This window comes from Grammomys surdaster, unplaced genomic scaffold (genome assembly GCF_004785775.1).
Source record: "Grammomys surdaster isolate TR1022 unplaced genomic scaffold, NIH_TR_1.0 126298, whole genome shotgun sequence".
In the NCBI taxonomy this organism is placed as follows: domain Eukaryota; kingdom Metazoa; phylum Chordata; class Mammalia; order Rodentia; family Muridae; genus Grammomys; species Grammomys surdaster.
The window spans coordinates 4,923,290-4,947,856 of NW_021621098.1; positions in this window are offsets into that span (position 1 = coordinate 4,923,290).

Here is a 24,567-nt window from a genome sequence, read left to right on the forward strand (position 1 = left end):
TGTGTGAGTGTTTGTGAATATGTACGGAAGAGTGTATATACCTGTATCCTGTGTGTATACAACAGCTAAGAGAGGGTGTAGAATCCTTTGGAGATGCAGTTGGGGTGTTTTATGGAATCCTCATCTCACTGCTTGGGTCTTAGGATCTGGACTGTGGGTGGAAGGGGTATGTAATAAGGAGCATTGTATTCATCTATTTTCTTTTGCTCTACAAATCTTGAGACTGGATAGGTTGTGTAGGAAAGATATCTGCCTTGTCTTGTGGTTCAGAGGCTTAGAACTCAAAGCAAAAGGATCCTACACAGTGAGGGGACATGCCACTGCAGCTCAGGATGAACAGTGGAAGGCCAGTGGATACATCTGGAAGAGACCAAACACAAAGCTTTGATTTTCTAACCATCTGTTATCATAACTAATTCAATCTGATAAGAGCAGAACTCACTAGAGAGGGAGAAGCATTAACCCACACATGACAGCCTCACCTGCATCAGCAAAAGATGGCAGTGGGCACCACAGCCCAGAGCAGCTGCATCAAGGAAAAGATGCTGCATCAGGGAAAAGATTACCACACATGAGCTTTGGAGACACACTTACTGAGGTAACATAGATAGCCACAGACTTGGCTGATACCCACCCCCTTCCACCCATCCTCAACCTATCTCCAAAGGAAAACAGGAGAGAGCAAGAGAGCTCCATACCTAGTTAGAGTTCATAAATTGCTATCAAGAAAGGGGTAGAGAGGATCCCAGATCATATTCCCTAGTCTAAAGTGAAACTTCTGGAGGTGATGTGAAAATCTGCTACCATGTTGTGCTGAATTTCAAACATCACCAAGAAGTCCAGCTGAAGATAGCCCTGAAGCTGGAGGAGATGCGGAAAAGGGGAGAGAATCAGTTGCCAGAACAACAGAGGGATGGGAACTGCTTTCAAGCCAGCTGGAACTTAACTTCTCAAAGACAGATGGGTGTGTCTGGGAGTAGTTACTAGGTGAAGACAGTTAAGAAACATTCTCTGTGTTTCTTAGTTTCCTTAGACTTAAGAAGAGAGAGATAGGAAATCTGCTTCAGAGAGAACAAAAATGCCTTGTAGCCAGTAAAACATAAACAGCACATTCTCAACGAGACAGTTACCATTGGCTGGGACAAAGTTTCTTTCACTGTGTTTCTCAGGTGTGTGTGTGTGTGTGTGTGTGTGTGTGTATGTGTGTGTGTGTGTGCTGTTTTGAGTTCTTGCCAGCATGCATGTGGGTATCCCACATAAGCATGTGAGCCTGCTCATGAGTCAGAGAGATTGATGTCCTGTGTCTTCCTCCACCACCCTTTGCCCCTTGCTGACCCTGGAGCTCACCAATGCAGCTACACCGGCCAGCAAGCTCCAAGATCCCTCCTGTGTCTGCCTCCTCAGGTTAGGGATTCTAGACATACACTGTTTTGCTCAATTTTTCTTTCAGATTTGTATTTTGCTTTACATGCATGAGTATTTTGCCTGCATGCATGTAAGTGCACAATGTGCATGCCTGGGAGGCCAGAAAGTGAAGGAACCCCTGAACCTGGAGTTGCAAATGGCTATAAACTACCATATGAGTACTGGGGATGGAACCTGAGCTCTATACAAGAGCCGTAAGTGCTCTTAAGCACTGGATCATCTCTCCAGCCCCACTTGACTGCTGCTCCTTCTGCTGGTGGTGACTGTTCTCCTTCTCCTCCTCTTCTTTCTCCTCCTCCTCCTTCTTAAATGTGGGCACCGTGGATTGAACTCTGGTCCTCACACTCACATAGCAAGCATTTTACTGACTGTGCCATCTCACCAGGCCTTTGGACTTCTGTAAGTACAGAACCCCAGACAAGCACTAAGATAGCTTTTCTCTTTAGTAAGCAGAGAAATGAAAAATATGAAGTATTTGTAAAAATGTTACCCTATAACCTGCCTGTCCCCCTTACAGTAAGGCACATAGTAGTGTCTTCTATTATATGAGTCTCCCATGGGGTCTTAGCCAGCTCTACTTGTTTCATAGTTATACAGCTGGAGTTGTGAATTTCAAACCAGAAGCCAGGGAGTTTTACAGAACTGAGATGGAATATGTTGTGTAAAGACGAGTTCCATGCATAGAGAGCAATATTGTGATCCATTCATTTTCTCCAAAGATGTTTGCTAAACATCCACTGGATGCTGGGCACCTCCATAAGAACCAGGGGCATAACAATGAACAGATCAGCTAGAGACACAGACAGAACAGGCTGTAGGCTCTGTCTCAGATGAAGCACTGAGAAGGTACTGAAGTTCAGACTGGGAGCAGACAAGGAAGCCTGCTCTTCTAGGAGCAGAGAAGACAACTTTAGGCAGACAGGACAGCAAGTGCAAATATGAGTGTCCAAGTCCTGGGACAGAGCAAAGACCAGGCAGCAAAAGCAATGAGAAACACACATGGCAACAGTCTGAGTCCCATAACGCCGTAGACTCAGTGCCTTGTAGACCATGACTGAAGTGTGGATTCAGAAAGGGCTCTGTATTCGCTACTTCCTCTGCTAAAAGAAGCATGGTAAGGAAGGACTTATTCTGACTTAGAGTTGAAGGGATGAGTTCATCATGGTGGGGATATGGTGGTAAAAATGTAAAGCAGGCTGGTCATACTGTGTTACATTCAGGAAGCAAGGAAGAGACAGGAAGCAGAGCCCAGACTATAACACCCCTGGGACTATCCCTTTGTGAGCTATTTCCTTCAGCAAGACTTTACCTTCTAAAAATTCTACAAGTTTCCAAGACAGTTCTACTAGTTAGGAAACAAGAGTTCAAATGTATTACCTATGGGAATTAGATCACGTTCAAACCACAACAGCCCCCAAGAGCTACCCTCGTTAGTAAATGGCCATCCAAATTATTCGCTCTAAACTCTGGGCAGAATCAAATGTGACCTGTCTGGGTAAATCGCTTTCCCCCAGGATTCACTCCAGACCTTACTGGGCAAATGTGAAGACCACTGATATTCTTAGAGACACATTGCTGAAGAAGAAATAGAAGCTGCAGCTTTGCCCAGCTCATCCTTGTGAACCCAATCTTCCCAAGCACTAGGCACACCAGTCTGCCCCTCACTGGCTCACATGGCCTTCTCTGTCAGCTATAAATCTCACCTCCATGTTGTCTCATATATGGCCTGAAAGAGAGAACCAACTAAATCCTGGGCATCCCCACCTAGAGCCCACCTGAATGGAGCTCAGCCCTTGAGCTGCCTCTGTCCAACCTGGCTTCATTTCTGTATTCGTGTGTCCACCCAGCAAATAGCTACTTAGCCATGGTAAGATTACAAAGCCCCATGATGAGCATTTTCTCTTCGATGCCAACCTCTAAAAACCCAATGGAACATGTAGGAATTAGTCCTAGATTCACCTTTATCTCAAGTTTTACAATCACTCAGTCTTGTCAGAGCCCTCCCAGCTCTTGCTTATATGGGAACAATGACATGCCTGGCTCTAGTTTCTTCTCGAAATAATATTATATCAGATGACAGAATTATAGCAATGCCATTAATGTGTAGTAGAATATAGCCATAGTGATTAAGTATACAGTGACTGAACTGTGCTCCAATTCCATCTCTGCTGCTTCCTGCCCAAGACCCTTTGACCTACCTGAATTTCCATATGTTCATCTACAAAATGTGCAGACATGGTTTCATACATAATATAGAGTATTATATATTCTTATGTACTAAACGATATTCTATGTAACAAACTATAGAAAATACCTTTCACACCACCCAGGGATAAGCACTCATTTAGATGTTACTCTGTGTTCTAAGCCCCAAGGTCTGTAATCACAGTCTGTCTCTTGTGTATGTCTATGTTCATCCTCTTATCATCATACATACACTGCCTAGAGTTGTGTTCCATATCAAGAAGACAGTGGCCCAATGCTTGATGCTAACCAATCAGAAAACTCACTGTGCACAGCAAAGAGGGTGAAGAAAGGAAATAGGAAGAACTGATGCTCATGAAGGGCTGCTCTGTGCCAGTCCCTCCTTCAATGGGTTATAGTCTTCAGTGATAAATCATCAGAACAGCTCTAGCAAGGGTTTTAGAAAGCCTGTCATTTAGTTGCTTTTACAGTGTAGGAAATTAAGACATAAAATGTTTGAGCAAAGTCACTTGGTTGATAAGCAGTAAAACCCAGATCCAAATCCCAGCAGTGTGGCTCTGAGATTCTTAACAATTGTGTGATGAGCCAAGGTCATTTAACAAAGAGTAAAGCATTGTGGTTCCAAGCCAATAGCTTGATGTCTTCCAGGTTCCTCACAATGATTGAAGAAACACTAGAAAATTTTGCTGAGAAAGATTGTGTAGGGAAGGACACAGAATTGCATCCCAATTGGAGAGAAAGGAAAGGAAAAGGTGAGAGAGGAAAACCCAAAGGCTCTGCCAGTCTCATTCATGAGGTTAAAAGGAAGGAACAGTGCTTTTACAAATACATCAGACAGAAAAAGAAATATCAAGGAGAAAATGGTCCCATTAATAAATAAGGAAGGCAGCATAAATCAATGGGCATCTTTCAGTGGGAACTCCTGAACTTGCCTTGCAAAATTGGATTCTAAGGAGAAAAGCAAAGACGTAGAATGTGAAAGAAGCCAAGCGGGTCCTTGGTAAAAGCTATCAAAGGAAACGTACGCACATATGAAGGGTGCTGCTTCCTGAACACCAGGGAACATCAATAGAAGCATACAAACTCAGTGTTAATCAAAAATGTCAAGTCCATGTAGCAGAGATTGCCCAGGATTCTGTAGCATAGTCTTTCACAAGAGTGTGCTTTGCTTCCTAATACAGTCTCTATGGAGCTCCTCATAGAAGACATGGGTAAGATGCAAACAGTCATTTGCCTACTTGTTAGGTATCTACTGACTAAAAGTGATAGATCATTGGTTTCCCTATGAAAAGCCTGAGATTCTTATGTGTAAGGAAACCTAGGTGGACAAAGTAAGAAATCCAATTGAGAAACATAGGAAGAAGAGATCATGAACATGAAAGACTGCCCCAAGGATGGTGTGTGCGCATGTGTGTTGGGAGGGGTGGGGCAGAGTTTATCAATGAACTACAAATGGCTGGATCTGTGTGAACACAGTGGCAGTGAAGAGAGAGGAAGAAGACAAGAAGACTGAGTAGGGAGAAGGGAGCCCCAGTATGTAAAGTAGTGCATGCCATGCTGAGGGTCTTGAATTCTTCTAGATGGCTACAAGAAGCAACGGAAAGATTGCAAATGAGAAAGTGGCTTAATTGGATTCTGTTTTAGAAAAAAACAGCTTTACTAGAGGTAGGAAGAAGTGAGTAAAGTCCAGGGTGGGGACACCATTGAAGGAGCTATTAAAACAGCTAAGGGGAGATTAAAGGGGCTTCACATGGTTTCGGGAACAAGAAGAAAAAAGAAATGATTGGAGACATGTTTAGAAGAGAAGCTGCAGCAGGGAGATGCTCTGAGATAAAGGCTGGAGCTCACCCATTAGGTTTGGCATTTAGGTCATTGGCGACCTTTGTTGAAGGGGTTGTCAGGGATCACAGAGGGAGGGATGGAGAACTGAACTCAGGTTAGAATTAACTTGTGAAGACAAAGGTCTGTCTGTGAGAGGAGAAATGAGGAGGAAGGACCATGTGCTCACAGAATAAGCCTTCACATTGTGTTCTCTATGGAGAAAAGGAGCTGGTGATGTGACTTAGGGGCAGAGCAATTGCTTTGAAAATATATGAAGCCCTGGGTCTGATCATGATCACCAATAGCACAAAAACAAAAAGCAAGAAAGCATATATGTTAGAGGAAGGTTCATAGTGCAGGAAGAAGAGAAATCACATCAGCCTGAAGTTGAGCTATAGATAGGTTTCTGGCTAGAGGGAAAAGCGTTGAAGAAGCTTGTGCCCACCTGTGGAGCAGCATGTGATGGGAAGACAAAGATGGTGGGAAGGTTCAATGCACGTGACTGAGAAGTGTCTGAAGACAAAATGGATAGAAAGCTCGTTTAATTCCATCCAAGAGCTTGTGGGCTCTGGATAACAAGCTCTACAATGGGGCTTTTCCTTCTATTTGAAGAAATTCTCCCTACCAGCAACCTTAATGTTGCATGGACCGCACAGATTACAGCTTTTCCTGCCGTTCCATTGTGTGGTTGTTGAGTTATGTGGGAGCAGCCATGTTTGGGCACACAGTGACACCTGTAGGGGGTCATGAAGGATGAGTCCCAGCAAAGAAGAAACTAATCCAAACACAGAATATTAGGATCCCTCCCCCAGGAGTTTAAACTAGATGGGAAATTTCCCATCTCAGTCAGCCTTCTCTCAGACTATAGACTCGGGAGTTATTGAAGGTTGATGTTCCTGATGTGCGGGTAACACGGCAGAAAGAGTGCAGAAAGAGAAGCAAATAGAAGCCAGAAGGGAGTGCCAGGCTTCCTTTGCCACTTGGGACTGTGTCCATGCTATCTCAGCTCTATAGCATAGCATGTGCTCTAATGCTTCCTCTCTTTCTTCTCTGTCTCTCTTTCTCTCTCTCTCTCTCACACACACTCACACACATATACACACATACACACACCCACACACACACTCACGTACACCTACACACATACATACACTCTCACACACACTCACATACACCTACACACATACATACACTCACACACACACTCACATACACACATAAATACACTCACACACACACTCATTGTAGATACACACACACTCTCACATATACACACACACTCACACACACTCTGGGGGCCTGGGGAGAGAGAGACAGAGAGAGACACAGAAACACAGATTTCTGATTTCCATTTGTCCCTTTGTTTTGGTTTTTATTTCTTGCCATTGTTTTTGTGATTTCTTTTTGGTTTGGGGTTGTTTTGTGTGTGGAACTCACTCTGCATTTGAGGGTGCGTTAAAACCCATGATCGGGGTTACATAGCAGATTTGCACTGGACTAATGGCACTCTGCCTGATCTGGCTTCCTGCGTGCTGCGATTATGGGCATATGTTGCTTAAGAGATTCTTGTTTTTCCTCGTAGAATCACCATCTAGCATGCCACATTGAAGAAAAACTGTTGGATTTATTCAGTCTTAAGTATATTTTTGGGGCTTAGCAGTATTACAGTTTGGATCTTAAATGTCCCCCTAAATACTTCTAACAGTGTCACTACTGTGTAATAGTGGAACCTTCAGGAGATGAGGCACAGTGGGAGAAAGCCTATTTTTTAAGGGAACTTCGAGATGATGGCCCTTTCCTGTCCTTTAGCTTTCAGGATGCTGTGATGTGAGGAGGGTCAGGATGGGGACAATAGACTTTTCCTTCCTTGCACCTCTGTCCCCCTCACCATAGAAGAGGTAACCATGGACTGAACCTTGAAAACCCTGATCTAAAACAAACCTTTCTCCCTTTAATTTATCTTGGGTATCTGTTACTGTAATAGAAAACTGAGGGATGCAAGAAGCCCAGGGGTGAAAACAGAAGGGGCAGTACACAGAACTAAAGGGATGAGGGGTCTCTCAGTGGTCTGCATGCTACTGAGCATGCTTCTGAAACTTGATTGTGCCTGGGCAACACAGACTTCATCTACCACAGCACAGGGTGAGCGTCTGTGCTCAGCTGTTTGCAGAGAGAAACAAAGCTAACACACATGTAGGAGGGCCAGGATGGGGCCAATAGACTTGGAAAGAAGGGAGGACCGAGAGATAAAAGGCCCGTGGGAATAGCGGATCGAAGGAGCATAGAGAGCGCTGGAAGAGGAGGGGAGCCTATGCAACAGATCTCCTTTGAGTAGATTGAGCAATAGGTTTAAAAAGTACTAGAGGAGAGAATTGTGAGGCAGGAAGGCCAGATGCATCTGCTGCAAAAACACAAAGGCCCCTAGTGGATAGCAGGTGTCAAAGATGAGAAGAGCCTGCAAATTAGAAGCCCAAGGGTGACCTGGCCTCACCAGACAGCAATCAGAAAATAGAAAATTAGAGCCGTAGAATAAGCCACAGGATCCTCTTTCCATCTAATACTCCTTCACACCACACTGAGCCATTTACTAAGGCACGTCCAAAAGGGAAGCACTGCAGTAGAGGCCAACAACAACCTATGGCCCAACCTCCTTCCACCACTCCCTGCTGTGCTGCTCTGGAAAATTCACCTTCACTCTCTCAACCCAAGTCTCCATATAGGTAAAATTCAAGTGTTTTAGAATGAATGAAAAGTAAGCGAGCTCATAAGCAAAATAATGCCTTAATAAGTCTTTAGAACACAAAGCCTATTATTACTTATTAAGTAAGTGTTGAAAGGGTAGAGAAGGAGTTGGAGTGATTGCTCACTGTCAGGAGCACTTGCTGTTCTTGGAGAGGACCTGAGTTAGTTCCCAGTGCCCATAGTAGGCAGCTCAAACCCATCTGTTTCCAGCTTGGAAATTCTGATGCTCTCATTTGGCTTCTGCTGGCACCTGCGCTCCTGTGCACAGCTGCATGCATAATTAAAAATAAAATAAATCTCAAGGGGCAGAATGGAAATGTCTGGGGACAAATCAGATAAGTCGATGGAGCTCTAAGGAGGAATATGTATGTAAGAGGAAATGGTGAGAGTCTGTACTAGAGGTGACCAAGGAGAAGAGAGTGGGCAACATGGAGGCTGGAGAATGGCTCAGTTCATTCTTAGGGATGTTAGGATTCATATTACTGCTGCAGCTTGCTACCTAAAACTCAGGGGCTTAAGGCAACAGAGGTGTAATGGCTTATGGTTATTTGGGCTAAAGTACACAATGCCAGCTGGGCTGTGTTCCTTTCTGGAGGTACTGGTGAAGAACACTTTTCCTTTTTGTCTTATGTATACCCTGTCCTCTGATCCATGCCCATCTCTGGAACCAAACCTCCCTGCCTGACCCTTCTTCCCTTTCTGTGTCTTTCTGGCCACAGCTGGGAAATGTCTACCTTTCAGGAGCGTTGTAAATACAGTGAGTCCACATGCATAGGCAAGGATGCCTTCCACATCTCTAGGTCTAGCTTAATGACATCCTCTAAGCTCTCTTTGTCTGTTAGTAAGTGATTACCATTTCTGGTGATACCTGTGTGGGTGCGAGAGATGTCTGTCTGCTTCTTTGAATAAAGTATCACACTGCAGCTTCTCATCGTTTGCAGACCCTGACTCCTGCTACAGGTTCATCAGTGTGAAGTAGTTGGAAATTTGATCAAGATTCGAAATGAAATGAAGGCATGAGGTTGTTTTGATGGATGTGCACTGTTCCTCCCAGGCAGAGGGCAGCAGGTCAGGAAAGCAGGATGCGGAGTCAGCCCTGATGCTCACCTCAGGGCACATCTCAGACCAGCTGGCTGTAGTGGGCATGAAGCGTGGGGGCTGAGAACTGACTGTGGAATTGGTTGGAGCGGATATGATGCCAAAGGTGAGCGTGAACCTGCCCTTCCCAGCTGAGGGCCTCCTCTCTAGCAAGGACCTTCTGCTGCCCAGAAGTGTGAGCTCAGGAGAGGATGCTGGAAGACTTTTTCCTCTTCACCTCACTACGATGCTCTCACCCCAGCTCCATCTAACTTTGTCCTTGGCAAAATGCCTGATGCAGAGACAACAATTGAGGCAGATGACGGGCAGCTATAATGCAGTTGTTTTCTCATGAGCATTTTCCTCCGAATAGAGAATCATACCTTAACACCGTGAAAAAATTGCTAATGGTGGGCTTTCTATACTCTTCCACACACTAAAGAACACAAAAGGACCACCAAGCACACTTCTTATCAAACTGAGGGGGAGGGTGAACACCTACAACAGTCGTCTCCAAGCAGGAGCAGAGCCAGCTCCAAAATAAATAAAAGACTTAGTACCTCACAGCCTGCCAGTAACAATGTCTTTGAAGCTGAGGATTCCAGCTGCTCTGCCCCCAGCATGTACTGCCTTGCTATTGAGCACCACACCAGAACACCCTCACTTCCGCCTCTCATGTCCCTGATTTGGGAGCACTCTGGCCAACTTCCTGTCAAATCTCACCAGAGACACCTGCAGCAGAGGAGGAAGGCCCAGTTGTGACCATTGTTTCAAACCAGACCTGACAACCTACCTGCTTGGAAAGAGAGGAAAGAGGAAGGGGCGGGCCTTGGCAATTGAAGGATTAGAGGCTTAATAGCTACTCTCCATGTTTAACTTTATGATGCTGTAGTCTTTGAAACATTAATAACCTACTTGATGACATTTGTGGTCCCCAGCCCCCAGCTCTGGGAATGTTGATGCTGAATGGGGCCTTTTGGGGAATCGGCACACACAATTTTGTTCCTTCTTTTATGACTGTGAATCCCAGCCTCTGCCAGACACAGCAAAAAGACTTTCCTTTGCCTAGACAAGGTTCCCTCATTGATTGGAACCTTTTATCTAGACATCAGACATTACGATTCCCCAGCACAGGACTGGACTTGCTGATAACTGAGAAGTATTCTGACGGTCAGCACACCCCATTGGACCTACCTCTCTTTTCCTTCATTATTGCTGTGATGAGAAACAAACAGAAATTTCTAGAGCAGTTTTTTTTTTGTTTCAATTTTTTGTTTGCAGAAGCACACATCTCCAGGCTTACCCTGCAGAGTGAGGCTGTCTCCAAGCTGTTCATTGAGCTCTGCCATGAAGGAGCTGTGGCTCACTGAGTCATCTTTAAGATGGTTCTTCAGACTTTCTAGAAACAAATGGGTAACAGTAAGCAGTGGAGAATCAAGTGAGTGGCCCTGTCTGTGTTGCTCCCAATACTTAGGAATAGCCCTAGATGCAATCAATGGCTTCCTGCAGAAGGAAACTCCCATCGTTCAGTGAGTCCATGTGCCCAATTTATAGTCAGCTAGCCCACAGGCACAGCAAGATGCATTGGTTAATGACAAGACTCTTACCTCTGCACCAAAGCAAAGACAAAATGTCCCAGTTAAATGAAAACAGAAGAAAGTGACACCAATCAAAGTAGAAAGGTATCTACAAAATATTAGAAGACAGTAAGGCCGTGATTCTTCTCCTGCAGTACATTAAGAACTGAGAACACATATCTACATAAAACTGTAGATACTCAGTGAAGAATTGCACATAGAGTCCCAAGAAGGAATTAATGTGAAGTCCATGTTCAGATGAATGGATAAAAACATGTGGTATATTCATGCAGTGGAACATTATTAATCCATAGAATAAGAATGAAGCTCTGATACATGTCTCAGTGTGGATAAGCTTTGTGACATAATGCTAATCCAAAGAAATGAGATGCAAAAGACTGTGTTATATTCTTCTTCTGGTTTGAAACACCCCAAGTATGCAAATCCATGGAGACAAGAAGTAGAGCAAGGGACAAGTGAGAGAAACATAGTATGACAGGGTCTCTAGGGAAAGCTGGAAATGTTCTGGTAACAGTTGCCCAGCTACACACATGCTGAAAAGAACACAGAATTGGACACATTGCATGAGTAGATTTCTTTATAGTATAGGGATTTAATCTCAATAACAAAAATTGTGAAGCCATTGTCATACAAGGAAGTTTAGGTGGGAAGAGAGATATCAGAGATGACGGTCACTACATTTGATAGTCACTATATTCTCTCTCTAGAACTTTGCCAGCACTTTCTATGGAAGCACTTACTACAGGAGGTGTAGCATGGCACTGTACTCAACAAATAGAGCCTGCTAACAGTGAGAGATACACATGGCTTCTGAGCTCTTGAAGGATATCATCCAGCAGTGGGTATGCATGTTAATATGACAATAATATAAATAAGTACTGGGTTATAAATGGATGGCTGGGTAGATAGATAATAAATATACAGAAGATATATAGATGATAGATAGATGATAGATAGATAGATAGATAGATAGATAGATAGATAGATAGTAGATAGATGATAGATAATTAGGTTGTAGATGACTGATTAAGAAGGTGTCAAAAGATAAATGACAGATAGTTGATTGGCAGGTAATATATGCATATATAGAAGGAGTTACATTAAGTGTTTAAATGTGACGTTCTACTGTATTATTCGACAAAGCTTAATCTTTTCCATTCCATAAGACTTTTGAGCCACCAGTAACATCCTACTATCTAGAGATGTTGGGTTTACCTAGTCCTTAAACCAAAATTATTTTTTCTTGTAACTCTCACAACAACAAAGAAAAGGGCAGTGAGACAATCATTGTTACCCCTGGCTGACAGGGCAGATCATGGTAAGAAACATTTTCTACACTGTGATCATTGGTAGAGCAATAGAGGCCACTTGGGAATGATACCAGTGAAACACACACTGAAGACTCACTTTAAAGATGGAGAAAATCAGGCTCTCAGATACAAAGGGTTTGCCCAAGGGCTGGCAACTTGAATGGTAGACCTGAGACATGAACTCAGGAATTCTGTGCTCCAGTTTTTGAGCACCAACTGCCACTCACCAGTGTGAAGTAATAAATGACCCTGAATTAGTGATTCCCTCAAGACAATCCACTTTTGTGTCTATGTCAGCCTCAAGGGGAGGGGAATTCTATGCAACATCTCACAAAAGATTTTGTGATAATAGAAACCGAGTCTCCGGAGTCTAGAAAAGCAGGCTAACCTGGTATATGTATTGTTCCCAACCAAATCATACTTAGATATGCTAAGCCCACCTGATATTTCTCTCTTATGATGGTTCAATCTCATCATTAACTTGCCAGGGTTTATAATCACCATAGAAACATATCTGAATCAATGTGACCAGCTTCCTCAGACTCCTGCTGTCATGCCGCCCCACCATGATGGGCAGTACCCTCAAACTGTGAGGAAAAAAACAAGCATTTCCTTCTTTTATGTACCTCTGTCATGCATTTTGTCACAGCAACATAGTTAAACAAAAACTAACATACTGTAATTCACCATGAGCTAGCCCTTTTCCACACAGTCATATTTGTCCACATTATTTTAGACTGCTCACTCTCTTCCATGATCCTGGCCCATTTAGAAAAGAAACGATTTTGCAAACCCTTGCAGAAGGATTCTCTTATTATTCAAACTCAATATATCTCCCATGAGCTCCTTTGTTTAACTTATCCTAGCTGCTGTCAATGATGCTTTAAGAGGTTCTAGAACCTTCAGGATGTGGGGAACAAAGCAGGGATACCTTGATGGTTCTGGTCTAACTTTCTCCTTCTTGATCCAGCTGCTGTGTAAAGAGCATCCCCACCTGCCTCCATGCCATGGAGTTGCTTCATCATGCCACACTCATAATCAGCTGAACCCTCTGAGATCATGAGCGAAGATACTGGAGGCGTTAGGCATCTTCACAGCGTGCATATGCATAACTGCTAGAGATGCCAATAGCCTCAGTGCACAAACCTGGCCTTTGATAGCTCTACAGAGCTACAGCCTGCCTCTCATCTCACTTCTTGGTCATCTAAAATAAGATATAGTCTCCAGGCATTTTTAAATCTAGACTTGGAGACTGGAACTCTTTAATTTCTAAATACCTGACCTATTTCACAAACCAACAGTCCTGGGCAGCTCTCGCTTGGTCTGCTTTCATTGGAAACCAGGGTCTTACTCTCAGTATGAGCTGAAAACCCTACCATAGTGATGCACGCTCCACATTCTTTTTCTCTTCCTCTGCTGCTTGTGCCCAACTGACCAGGACTCTCTTCTCCTCCTCTCTTACTCATCTTCCTGTCCTCTTCTTTATTATCTCTCTCTCACCTCTCAAGAGGGATTATGAACTCAACTAAATTAATATTTTAAAATATAAGGGACACAAGAGGCTTCTGAGTATAAATAAATGTATAAAGAAATGTTACATAAATAAATGTGCATAGCTTGACCTAGTTTCTGAAAGAGCCCTAGTTGGGCTCAGCCCTCCAGTGAGCTGGGTCTACGGAAACCCTAAGCATTTCTTTTTTGGTGAACTTTCCACTTTCTGTCCTATCTTAGTGTATTGGCTAGAATCCTTAAGCAAGATTTTTTTTAAATAAAATACATGGAATAATTTGAGGTACTGAAATGTCTAATGTGTACATCATGCTTTGTGTACGCAGAGCTGCACAAAGATTTTCATACTTAATCTCACAACAACTGCATGGGTTAATGAAGGTATCGGTAGGTAGAAGGTGTGTAAGTACATGAACTATCCCATCTAGTGAATGAAGAAAATACAACCTTCTCCTGAAAGTCTAGTAAGGAAAGGAGAGAACACATTGGGGCTGTTTGACCCCAAGTACAACACTCATGTGCTTTGCTACAGCAAGTTCACAGAAAAGGGAAAGAAGAAGACAGATGTGTAGGAGAAACTGAGGAGATGACAAAACAAAGGACAAGAATGGAGGTTGGGAGGTGGGGACATAGCATAGCATCCCTCTGGGACTGGAGGGATGGCTCAGCAGTTTAGAGCCCATACTACTCTTCCAGAGGACCTCTGTTTAGTTCCTAGGACCCATGTCAGGTGGCTCATAGTATAGCCCGTAAGTCCAGCTCTTGGTGCCCTCTTCTGTGTGTGCCTGAGTTTTATGTTAACTTGACACAAGCTGGAGTAATCAGAGAGGAAGGGACCTAGATTGAGAAGAAATGCTTCTATAAAATGCCTTCAGGGCATTTTCTCAATTAGTATTGGATGGAGGTGGGCAGCCTATTGTGAGTGGTGCCATTCCTGGGCTGATGGTTCTGAGTTCTATAAGAAAGCAGGCAGAACAGGCATGGAGAGGAAGCCAGTAAGCAGCACTCCTCCATGGCTTCTGCATCAGCTCCTGCCTCCAGGTTCCTGTCTGAGTTCCTATCCTGACTTCCTTCGGTGATGAATAGTGATGTGGAAGTGTGAGCTGAATAAACCCCCTGTTCCCCAAGTTGTTCTTGGTCATGATGTTTTGTCACAGCCATAGTGACCCTAAGACAGTGGCACACTTCCTCATACACATGCCTACACAATTTTTTTTTAAAAAAAAACAAAATGCTACTTCTGGAAAGTAGATAGAAAATCTTCAGCTAGCTCCTCAGGGTGAATGTGCTAAGGTGTAATACATAGAAAGCATAAAGCTACTCTAGTCTGGGCTCTGCTAGAAGCTCTCTCAGAAACACAAAAACACAGTCCGCTCTCTGTATCTGGGGGCCCATATCGTCAGAGTCAACCAAAGGCAGATTAAAAATGCAGCAGGCCCATGAGGGCTTTGTGGACACTTACTATGTATAACCTTTCTACATCATCATTCTCTCTCTCTCTGAATAACCCAGTGTAAAAAGAATTCATATGGCAGTTCCTTTGCGTTAGGTAAGAACCTAGGGGTGGTCTCTGACCTCCTTGGCTTCCATTGCCTTGTTTAATCCACATTTAAAACCATTCTTTCCAATAATAAGTACATGTACTTATTGTAATATAATAAGTACATACAATAACTACATGTAACAATGTTAGTCTTTATCACTACTATTAATACTTTCACAAATTGTCCAGGAATCAATTTTCTCATAATTTCACAAACCTTTCTCTATGCACTCTTAGCTTTATATCTGTAGCCACAAAAAAGAAAGAAAGAAAGAAAGAAAGAAAGAAAGAAAGAAAGAAAGAAAGAAAGGAAGGAAGGAAGAAAGAAAGAAAGAAAGAAAGAAAGGAAGAAAGAAAGAAAGAAAGAAAGAAAGAAGGAAAGAAAGAAAGAAAATCCTCACAGCTACCTGATATTCAACCATGACTGCCACCTTCTTGGTCCACTCTAAGATCTTAGACTTTAGAGATGAATTTCTCCCTGGGTGGCTACAGGGAGAGGAAGGACGGGTACCTTGAGATCTGCGTTATCTCTAGGATACCATAAATCATGATAAGGATGATGAGAGCCAGGAATCGGTTACTTAAGTCTGAGCATCTCTCTGACTTGCTGCATACAGAGCTGCTAGTCCTCCTTTCGGCAGGCCATCCATATGGTTTATGGGAAAGTGCCTCGGTGGACATTTTAACAGTACAAAAGCTAGGCAAAGAGGATCCACTGAAATAAAGATGTTCCAAGACGCAACTGCTGCAAGCAACAAAAGAACAGGATAAAATAACAGTGTCGAGGGAGACTGCAGTTTCTGCAAATGTACTTTAGCTGTGGGGCGAGGACATTGATCCCTTCCCTATTCCCTACTGGTGCTTGGACTGGGTTTGAGCTCCTGTGCTTAGTGGTCGGAGGGCTTGAAATTGACGGAACCGTGTTTCTGAGAATGTTTCAGATTTGAGACAAAAGTAAGTAGCAGAAGCTGCACGCAGGAGGTTGAGATTCTAAACATAGCAATTTTCTTAGACCCAAAGGACGGAGTTTAGCTAGAGAGAACGGCAGGCTGTGCTCTGTCCTCTTTTGTGTGACCCACCTGGCAGAGGTCCATGCCTCTCGCAGCACTGGGAAAATGATAGGAAGAAAACAACCTGTCCCACCCTATGGTTGAGGTGGGAGGGGGATCTAGGATGGCACTTTGAATCCTGGCTCATCCATGTGTTAGCTGTGTGAGCCAAGACTTCATTTAACCAGTTCCACACTGGTGTATCCAGAGAGCTTCACAAAGGACTTTGATGTCCAATTACCGATGGCATGTGTTTGTCTTCTGCTTCCCCTCAAGCCTCCTCCCACCAACACACACACACACACACAGACATCCATTTCTAAAGGAGACTTGTAGTTCTAGAAGCTCCTGTGAACTCAGTGGCCAGAGTTAATCTTCCTTGAGTGGCCCTGTATCCTTTCAAAGGGAACAGGACAGAAGGAACATAGAAAGACTAAGCAGACTTGAAATTTGAGGCCACTGGTGGGTCCACACTTTGTATAAGGGTTTCTTAAGCTTTTTATAATCTCAACAACTTCTTACTTTGTACTTTTAAGAGTAATGTTTTTAATTTATGCATATGTATGGGCCTGTGTGAGTTTATATGCAGGTGCTCAAAAGAGACTGGAGTCCCCAGGGACTGGAGTTACAGCTGTTGTTAGCTGCTAATATGGGTGCTGGGAACTGAATCTGAGTCCTCTTCAAGGGCTGTCATCTCAATCATTGAGCTGAACTATCTCTCCAGGCCCCACTCAGTAAAGTTTTATGTGACCCTAAGCATATAGCTTTATAAAATACTATACAAACAAAACATTATAATAGACATTGAAGAAAACTTTAAGAAACATTTATTTTACATATATAATTTTAATGTTTATTAAGGATGAAAGGAAACTTACATATAAATGAGATGGATTTTATACTGTTTTATATAAAAAGCTACATTTTGGCTGATGTTTGATATTGCAGCATGTAAGGCATCTGTAACATTTTTAAAGAGTTGATCAACATTGGTCTTCTGATCTTTAATGCTGAGAGAGCTGACTCACATAAATGCATAGCGGAAAATGACAGAACTATGTTTAGGACCATTACAGAAATCCCTGAAATTCTGTCCTATATCCCAACAAAAAACTCATTTAATAACTTGTCTTTATGAAATTCAAGTCATCAAAAACAAGCACCAACTTTAAAAATTAAACAGTCCAAAGACATGCTCATTTGGTACTCACCTGGAACAATGTTAGGATCTCTGAAATGTCCCACAGGTAAAACATTGTTTCGTACATACAGTTTAGAAAAACTACATGTCAGAACACACAGCAGCCTCAGGGACGAGCCTTGGCATTTTAGGCAGTGTTTGCAGTATCGGGAGTCGCAGCACACACACTTCATGGTGTCCACACAGCGGTGTTCACATGGTATGCTCAGAGGCTCAGAGCTGAAGCTGCAGTGAAGTCACACTTTGCAACACCGGAGAACAGTGCCAGAAGCACCTTGGATTTATTACATCTGATTTTGAGCTAATTTTTGGTTGTTGTCTATTCAGAAGCCCTTCATAGTTGCTCTGCGTGTGTGTGCGTATGCATGTGTGTGTGTGTGAGTGTGTGTGTGTGTCCATAAGATCCTCCAAATCTCACCACTTGGAGATCAGGACATATGGTTAAGAAGCTGGTCTTTAAATGGTTCCATAGGACAAGTGAATGAAGCCCTGGGAACTGAGTGCCTGGTTGGAGAGGAAGAAAGTTTCAGTGCTCTGTAATGAGTCTTTAAAAGCTTCCATATCTTCATGAAGATAAGAGAATTTAGAAATACCCTTTCCTTATGTTCAAGAGGGATAGAAGATGCTTCTAGGAATGAAAGCTAATCTCCCACCTTTTCATGGCTCTTGTTTAGACCTCACTGGCAGCATATTGGTGAGCTATAACTCAGATCTCCAACTCCATTTTCCTGTAAACAGTACTTTCCAAATCTCTTCTTCATGTTTTGTTTGCATTTCTGCCTCTACATGTATCACATGCCCCTAAGACAGAGAAGCTAGGCTGTTGCTCTGTCCCTGTGCAAGCATCTTGCTTTCCCCAGTACTTGTCACGGTAATTGTCTGTAAATACAAGTCTCATCCTGTATTTACAGAAGAGGGAAGGGAGCTGATGGGCTCCTTAAGTTTTCAGCACTCAGAATTATTCCAAGACTAATGAAACACACACTCCTAATTCATGTATTCCTGGCCAATGGATCCAAGGACCATCTTGATTAAAAATCCCAGCTACACACCATGGTAAGTAAACCTACAGATGTACTGTCCCCAAGCTTTCTCCAAGCTTATCTGGTGCTTCCTGAGACTCCTTTTCTTTAATGTCATTCCCAACCTATGACAAACATACTGAAGTACATTCTCCAACTTGTCTCTAGACTTCAAGAGTCTCTCTCCATTTTGTGAATGACCCCAGTTAAAAGCTTCTGGACTTCATACCATTGTGCCTGAGCTTCTTCTGAGATATGTGCTGAAGTTCATGCCTGTATCCTCCCTGGGCTCCAGGCATCTATGTAGGAGAGGAAATCTTTGCACACCTTAACTGGAGACTCAGAGATTACCTGTAGACAGACAGGTCATTGCCTGCCCTTAAACACTCAGCTGTGTTTCTTTCTAGGAACTACCGTTAGCTGGTGGAAATGGCTTCTACAATGGCTATCCCTCCAGCCTGAAAAGGGAAATCAGTGGAGAACAAGGGATGAAAGACTTCTTTGACTCTGAATTCTTTGAAGGGTCTTCCTGACAAGAACCCCCCATGGGAGGAGCTAAGCCCTCTGTCATAGGCCCACTCACTCCTCAGCCAAGTCCTCCCCGACTGTGTGTGTGTACTTCTCTGAAAAGCTACCCTACTATGCATCTGGACATTAGTTTCAGAATTTTAATGTTTCATTTAATAATAACCAATATACCTATCCTTGTCGGGCAACAGCAATTATGATAGCAAATAAGCACTTTGTAAGGAACAACTGAAGTTCTGAGATTCTGAGGCGTAAACACAGTAGCTCACACTTGTTTGAACCGTCCCCTCTAATCCATGCTATATTTGGTGCCTTGACCAGCAGGTATCTCCAGATACCTTGATAGCTAAATGAACATGGGGTAGGAGGCCTGATGGAGTGTTTAAGTCTTTATAGACATACAAACTGCCAGCACTAGTTTCCTCTCTGCCTGCTTTACTTTACTCTAAGAGAGGGTCTGTACAAATAACTACAAGGGCTCTTACTTTGAGTTGAAAATGGTACTCTTCCTTCAAAGTTCTCTACTCTTTAGGGCAGGAATCACCTGATGTTCTGATGTACAGAGCACAGCAAGATATTCCGCAGTCTTCATCGGCAACCATAATTACTCCCTCCAAGACACTGTATTTAGAGAATGCATACCAAGCTTGAGTAAGTCTATCTGTCTGTGTCACCTCCGGATGGCCTTTTCTTCCCCAGAACAGGACCCATATGCTACTCGTTTTTCAGAGAGGGAGAACCAGTTTCCAAACCTGGGTTCTGTATTCTATGCCAGGCTTTCTTACAAGCATGAAGGATGTTGCTAACTGATTGGTTTGGAATGGCGTAGTTTCTTCAGTTCTTTAGTGTGGAGGACAAACAGCTGTAGTGATTCTCTCCCCACTTCTACTACTCCATAATCTGCCAGGTCTAAGGCAGTTCTACCTACAATAAAATGCTATGTGGCTCTCTAACATAGATGTGTACAGCCACTCTGCCAGCTAATGAGGCAGTCCAGAGACTGAAGAACACTAGATAGCCTCCAAAGCAGAGACTCAGAGTGTTGACCCCAGATAGGACACCAGCATGTGGCTTGCTGCTATGTTTGTTCAAAACAATTTCCCATTAGTGTGGCTCCTGCACCACCTGAACAGAAGAGCAGAACTCCTCTGACATATTTCATCTGTTGCTTATTTCATCTGCCTCCAAAATGAACCATCCTCCGTCTTAATGAAAATGCTACTCAATTACTATGATTTTATTAACAAGACAAGTGTAGCTGTTTAGTGTGTAACAATGCAAGAGTTATAATTCCAAGGGGATTGTCAGATGCTAATTCCAAATTCAAAACGCAAAGCAAATTTTTATTAGCCGGTTCCCGGCAAAGGATACTTCAGCTCTGGGCTGCAATAATATTTGGATTTGATGCCTGCTTTATTAAAGTTGGAAAGTTTTCCAACATGACCAGAACATTAAAGAATTTGACCATTCAAAATAGTTTAAACCACGCCTTTATCTTGTTTTTGGTTTTCATGAAGCCAATAGAACAAAGCATGTATAATGTGCCCAATTCACTTCTTGTCTCTCCACTTGAATTACGTCACATGGTATAGACTAAGGCCCTTCAAACCCATTGCAGGTTTCGCATGAATGGGTTAGGCTTGAGCCTAGAGCACAGAGAAGGAATTTTTAATTGAATTTGGGGTTGAAAATGTAAGCCTATCTACAATGGATCTTTTAAATAGCCAAAAACAATCTTAACTATCAAAGTGGGAGTTTTCCTGTCAATGAAAATGCCTTAGAAGGTACTTAATCAGAGAATCTATAAAGATACAGATATTTGTCAAAAGATATTAGGAAGAAGTGGATGCAGAGTAATGAAGCATCTTCCTGCTTATACCCTGGTGAATTTTAGTGTACTTAGTCTATAAGTTACAGAAAGAAAACTCAATTCAATATTATAAAACATCCTTAATAACATATGTGTAGAGCCATACGCTAGGAATAGTGTGATGTAATAAAAGATCTAAAACATCTTCAACAGGCCTCATGGAAATTATAATTAAAGCTGGAACCATGGTCATGAGTAACTACAGTTGTACATCATAGTGTCTAAAAAGGAAGCCAAGACATATCGTAACTAGATTTTGTTATATGTTTATCTGAAAATCAGTCTGAAGGCCAACAAGATGGCTCCGGAGGTAAAGGAGCTTGCTACCAAGCCTGAAAACCAGGGAGACAAACCTCAGAATGAAAGAATCCGTTTCTTCAAGCTGTCTTCTCACCTCTGAGTGTATGCCATGGCAAATATGCACACAAGTAAATAATAAGAAATGTAATTTTAAAAATTTAAAGAGTCAATCTAAGAAATGTGGGCACTTGAGAATATTAAGATTTGGTAGAACCCAGTGGTTTGTAGATTAAACAGTAAAACATCCTAATCTGCTTGCTTCCCACAAGTCTTAGCAACAATACAACATAGAAATAAATCATTGTTATAAGGAAATTAAGAAGGGATTTTGCTCTCTGGGAGAGTGGCAGAAGCTGTCTGGAGAGAGAGGGATGACATGTGTTTGGCCTTCAAGAACTTGCGGAGTGGTTAAGCACTGTGAGGAGAGTCCTACAGCGCCAGACATCTGCATAAACATAGTCCAGTCTGTACTGTCCTTTCTCCTTACCAGGCTAAGGAGATGGTTCAGTTGGTAAAGCGCTTGCTGCTAAATTGCAAGAACTTGAGTTTAGATTCTCACCTTCATATAAGTATGTCTACACACACACACACACACATACACACACTTAAAAAACTTACCATCTTTGTGTGAATATTAGATAAAAAATTAGACTTAAAACCAGCATTACTGGTCTGCTTCAGTTTCCCCACTAATGACCTGTGTCTGGAGAAGTTAGCTGCTTCCTCTCACCATAACAAGCTGGAATAGCCTCGGGCACCTTGGATTGGAGCCCCAAGACCTGGGTTTTCAGTACATTTTCTCTAGACCATATTTAAAGCCACCTTGGACTCTTTGTCTACCTCATTCTCAGACCTAATCCCTGTCTTAAATTCTTGTCATTCCTTCCTGAATTTTGATGTCCCCTTTGAATACCTTTCTTCTGCAACTGGTGAAATTTATTAAACTTGTGATTAGTACTACAAATGGATCTGATGAAGGAACAAAGTTCCTTGTAAATTCTTGAAGACAGAGGGCTTTCCTATTTAATGCCGATACAGGGTTCCTGCCTCTCTTGCCTGAACACGTGTTTGATGAAGGTTTTAAAATTAATGGATTAAACTCTACTGTTGAACAGGATTGATTAATCAAGGCAATGCAGAAAAGATGTGTTCCATCAGATGGGCTTTGTACATGCTGAACAGTTATTAGAATGATAATGAGCAGCATAAGAATATTTTAGGATCTATGGAGTTGTTTTGGCTCGCCCACAAGGTCAAAGCATGCCATAAAGTTGATTGATGCTTTCTGCCTTCCGCTAAGCGGACAGCCCTCATCTCACACTGCAGTTTATGGGTCCCGACCCCACATTCCACAGATGACCTGGAAGGGCTCTGTTTCTGGGAGCCAATTCTGATAAGCCACCTGAGAACACTACTTGGAGACAGGCAGGCGAGTAGAGGGGTGCTCACGAGCCAGCTGGCGCAACCCAGTGCCTTCTGCAAACTTCCCCAGATTCAATCATGGTGTGTTTGACAGACAACAGCACTAATCTCTTCAGGAACACCCAGAACACAGAGTCATCTGTGCTTCTAGGCTGGATTTTGCAGAAAATGGGAGATGGCACCCAACCCCCTCTGGCGTGCCAAGAGCGTGGCTGGTCTATGTGATACCCAGGCAGCTGGCACACTTTGGCACTCAATGGGACCACCGCAGAAGCTGGTGAATGGTGCTTGGGCTCTCTGGGGTGGGGGTGCAATCTGCATTACAATATGTGCTCTGAGGCTGTGGGGAAGGCTCTTACTGTAACCCAACACCTTGTACAAGATGCTACTGGGCACTGAAGCCAGTATCGCTAAGATTTGTGGTTTTGCCTCCGCCCATGGGTCTGAAGTCCAGAAGCACATCTGAAGTGGGAAGAACAACCCTCAGCACAGAATAAGAAAGTCAGACACCCTCCTTCCTCTAAGGGACGTACCCCAATGTGCCCAAGGAGTTGTGTGCCCCATTTGTAAAAATGGAAGACACCTTGCTAATTGACAGGTCCATGAATAGTGTGGTACTTTAAATTACCTTGGCATTAATTGCCTGGACAGGTTGTTCACTCAAATTGCCCTGGCTTGCTAATAACCTGAACGGGCTGGTGTTTTAAATGACCATGGCACTAATGGCCCAGGCTGGCTGCTATTTCATATTGTCCTGGCACTAATGGCCTGGAAAGGGGGCTTGCTTTGCAGATTAACGAGTGTCCTCCAAATGGCAAAGGATTATGGAAAAAAGAAAGAAAAACAAGCATTTGAAAGGGAAATAAGAAAGAAGTTTCATTTCTCTCCCGGTATCAGGTGCTCTATGTGCAGGTGGAGAGCATGGGCCTTCTCTGCGGACCACCTCTTGTTTCCTCTTCTCCACCCCTCCCCAGCCACACTGGGGTTTGTTTTGCTTTTTTCTTTTTTTGTTTTCAGTTTAAAAATTAGACCCAATACACTGAAGAGGAAACAATGCCTTCTTTGCCCCAGCTCTTATGTGTTTTAGTTTTTAATCATCCCTATCCTCCCCATTCCCAATGTACCCCTAAGTCATTTGTGGGCTGATCAATTTATTGACTGATCATGAGGCACTGATCAATTTATTTATCATCTTCTGTGCGCAAGAGCCCTGTTGAGTCCTTGGGGTGGAGAGAAGAGGCCATAGACTTAGACCAGACCTGCAAGATTGCCCACTTCAGTCCTCCCAAATGGAGTCATTCATAGGTAATTGCAGAGCACCTTGGATGGCTATGAGTGTCTACGGGGAGGGGCGGGCTGAAGAGCTCTCCAGGAGAGGTGAACCATGACGAGGTGAGAGGGAGTCTCTCAAGACAAGATGTGGGGGAGGGGAAGGTCCTGCAAAAAGAAAAGGCGCACAGAGGCAAAAGGGAAAGAAACACAAAGCTACAATGTAGCTCACGGCTCACAGGAGAGGAGAGGAGAGGTAAGGCCACAAAGAGGCTGGAGTTGGTTGGCGCAGCATGTGAAGCCTGGGGAAAGAAGGGAGAGATCTGAGGAGTGCTTCTGAAATCAAGCCTCCAGGATCTGAGGACTGACTGCACCCGGGATTAGAGAGTGAGAAACAGGTTGCTTCAGGCTGATGGCCAGCTGCTGCTACACATTGCAGAGACAAGCTTTTCAAGAGGGGAAGGGTTAGAGGAGGGTGGATGTGAGGATGTGACCGTTGGTCTCTGTGCTTACTTCTGCAGTTACAGCTCATGCCTGGTGCTTCTAGATACGTGCAGCAAACGTAGCTTCAGAGGCTGTCTTGTGTACATGAAGATCTGAACATGCAGCGGGATTCGTAGCTTCAGAGACTATCTTGTGTACATGAAGATCTGAACATGCAGCAAACATAGCTTCA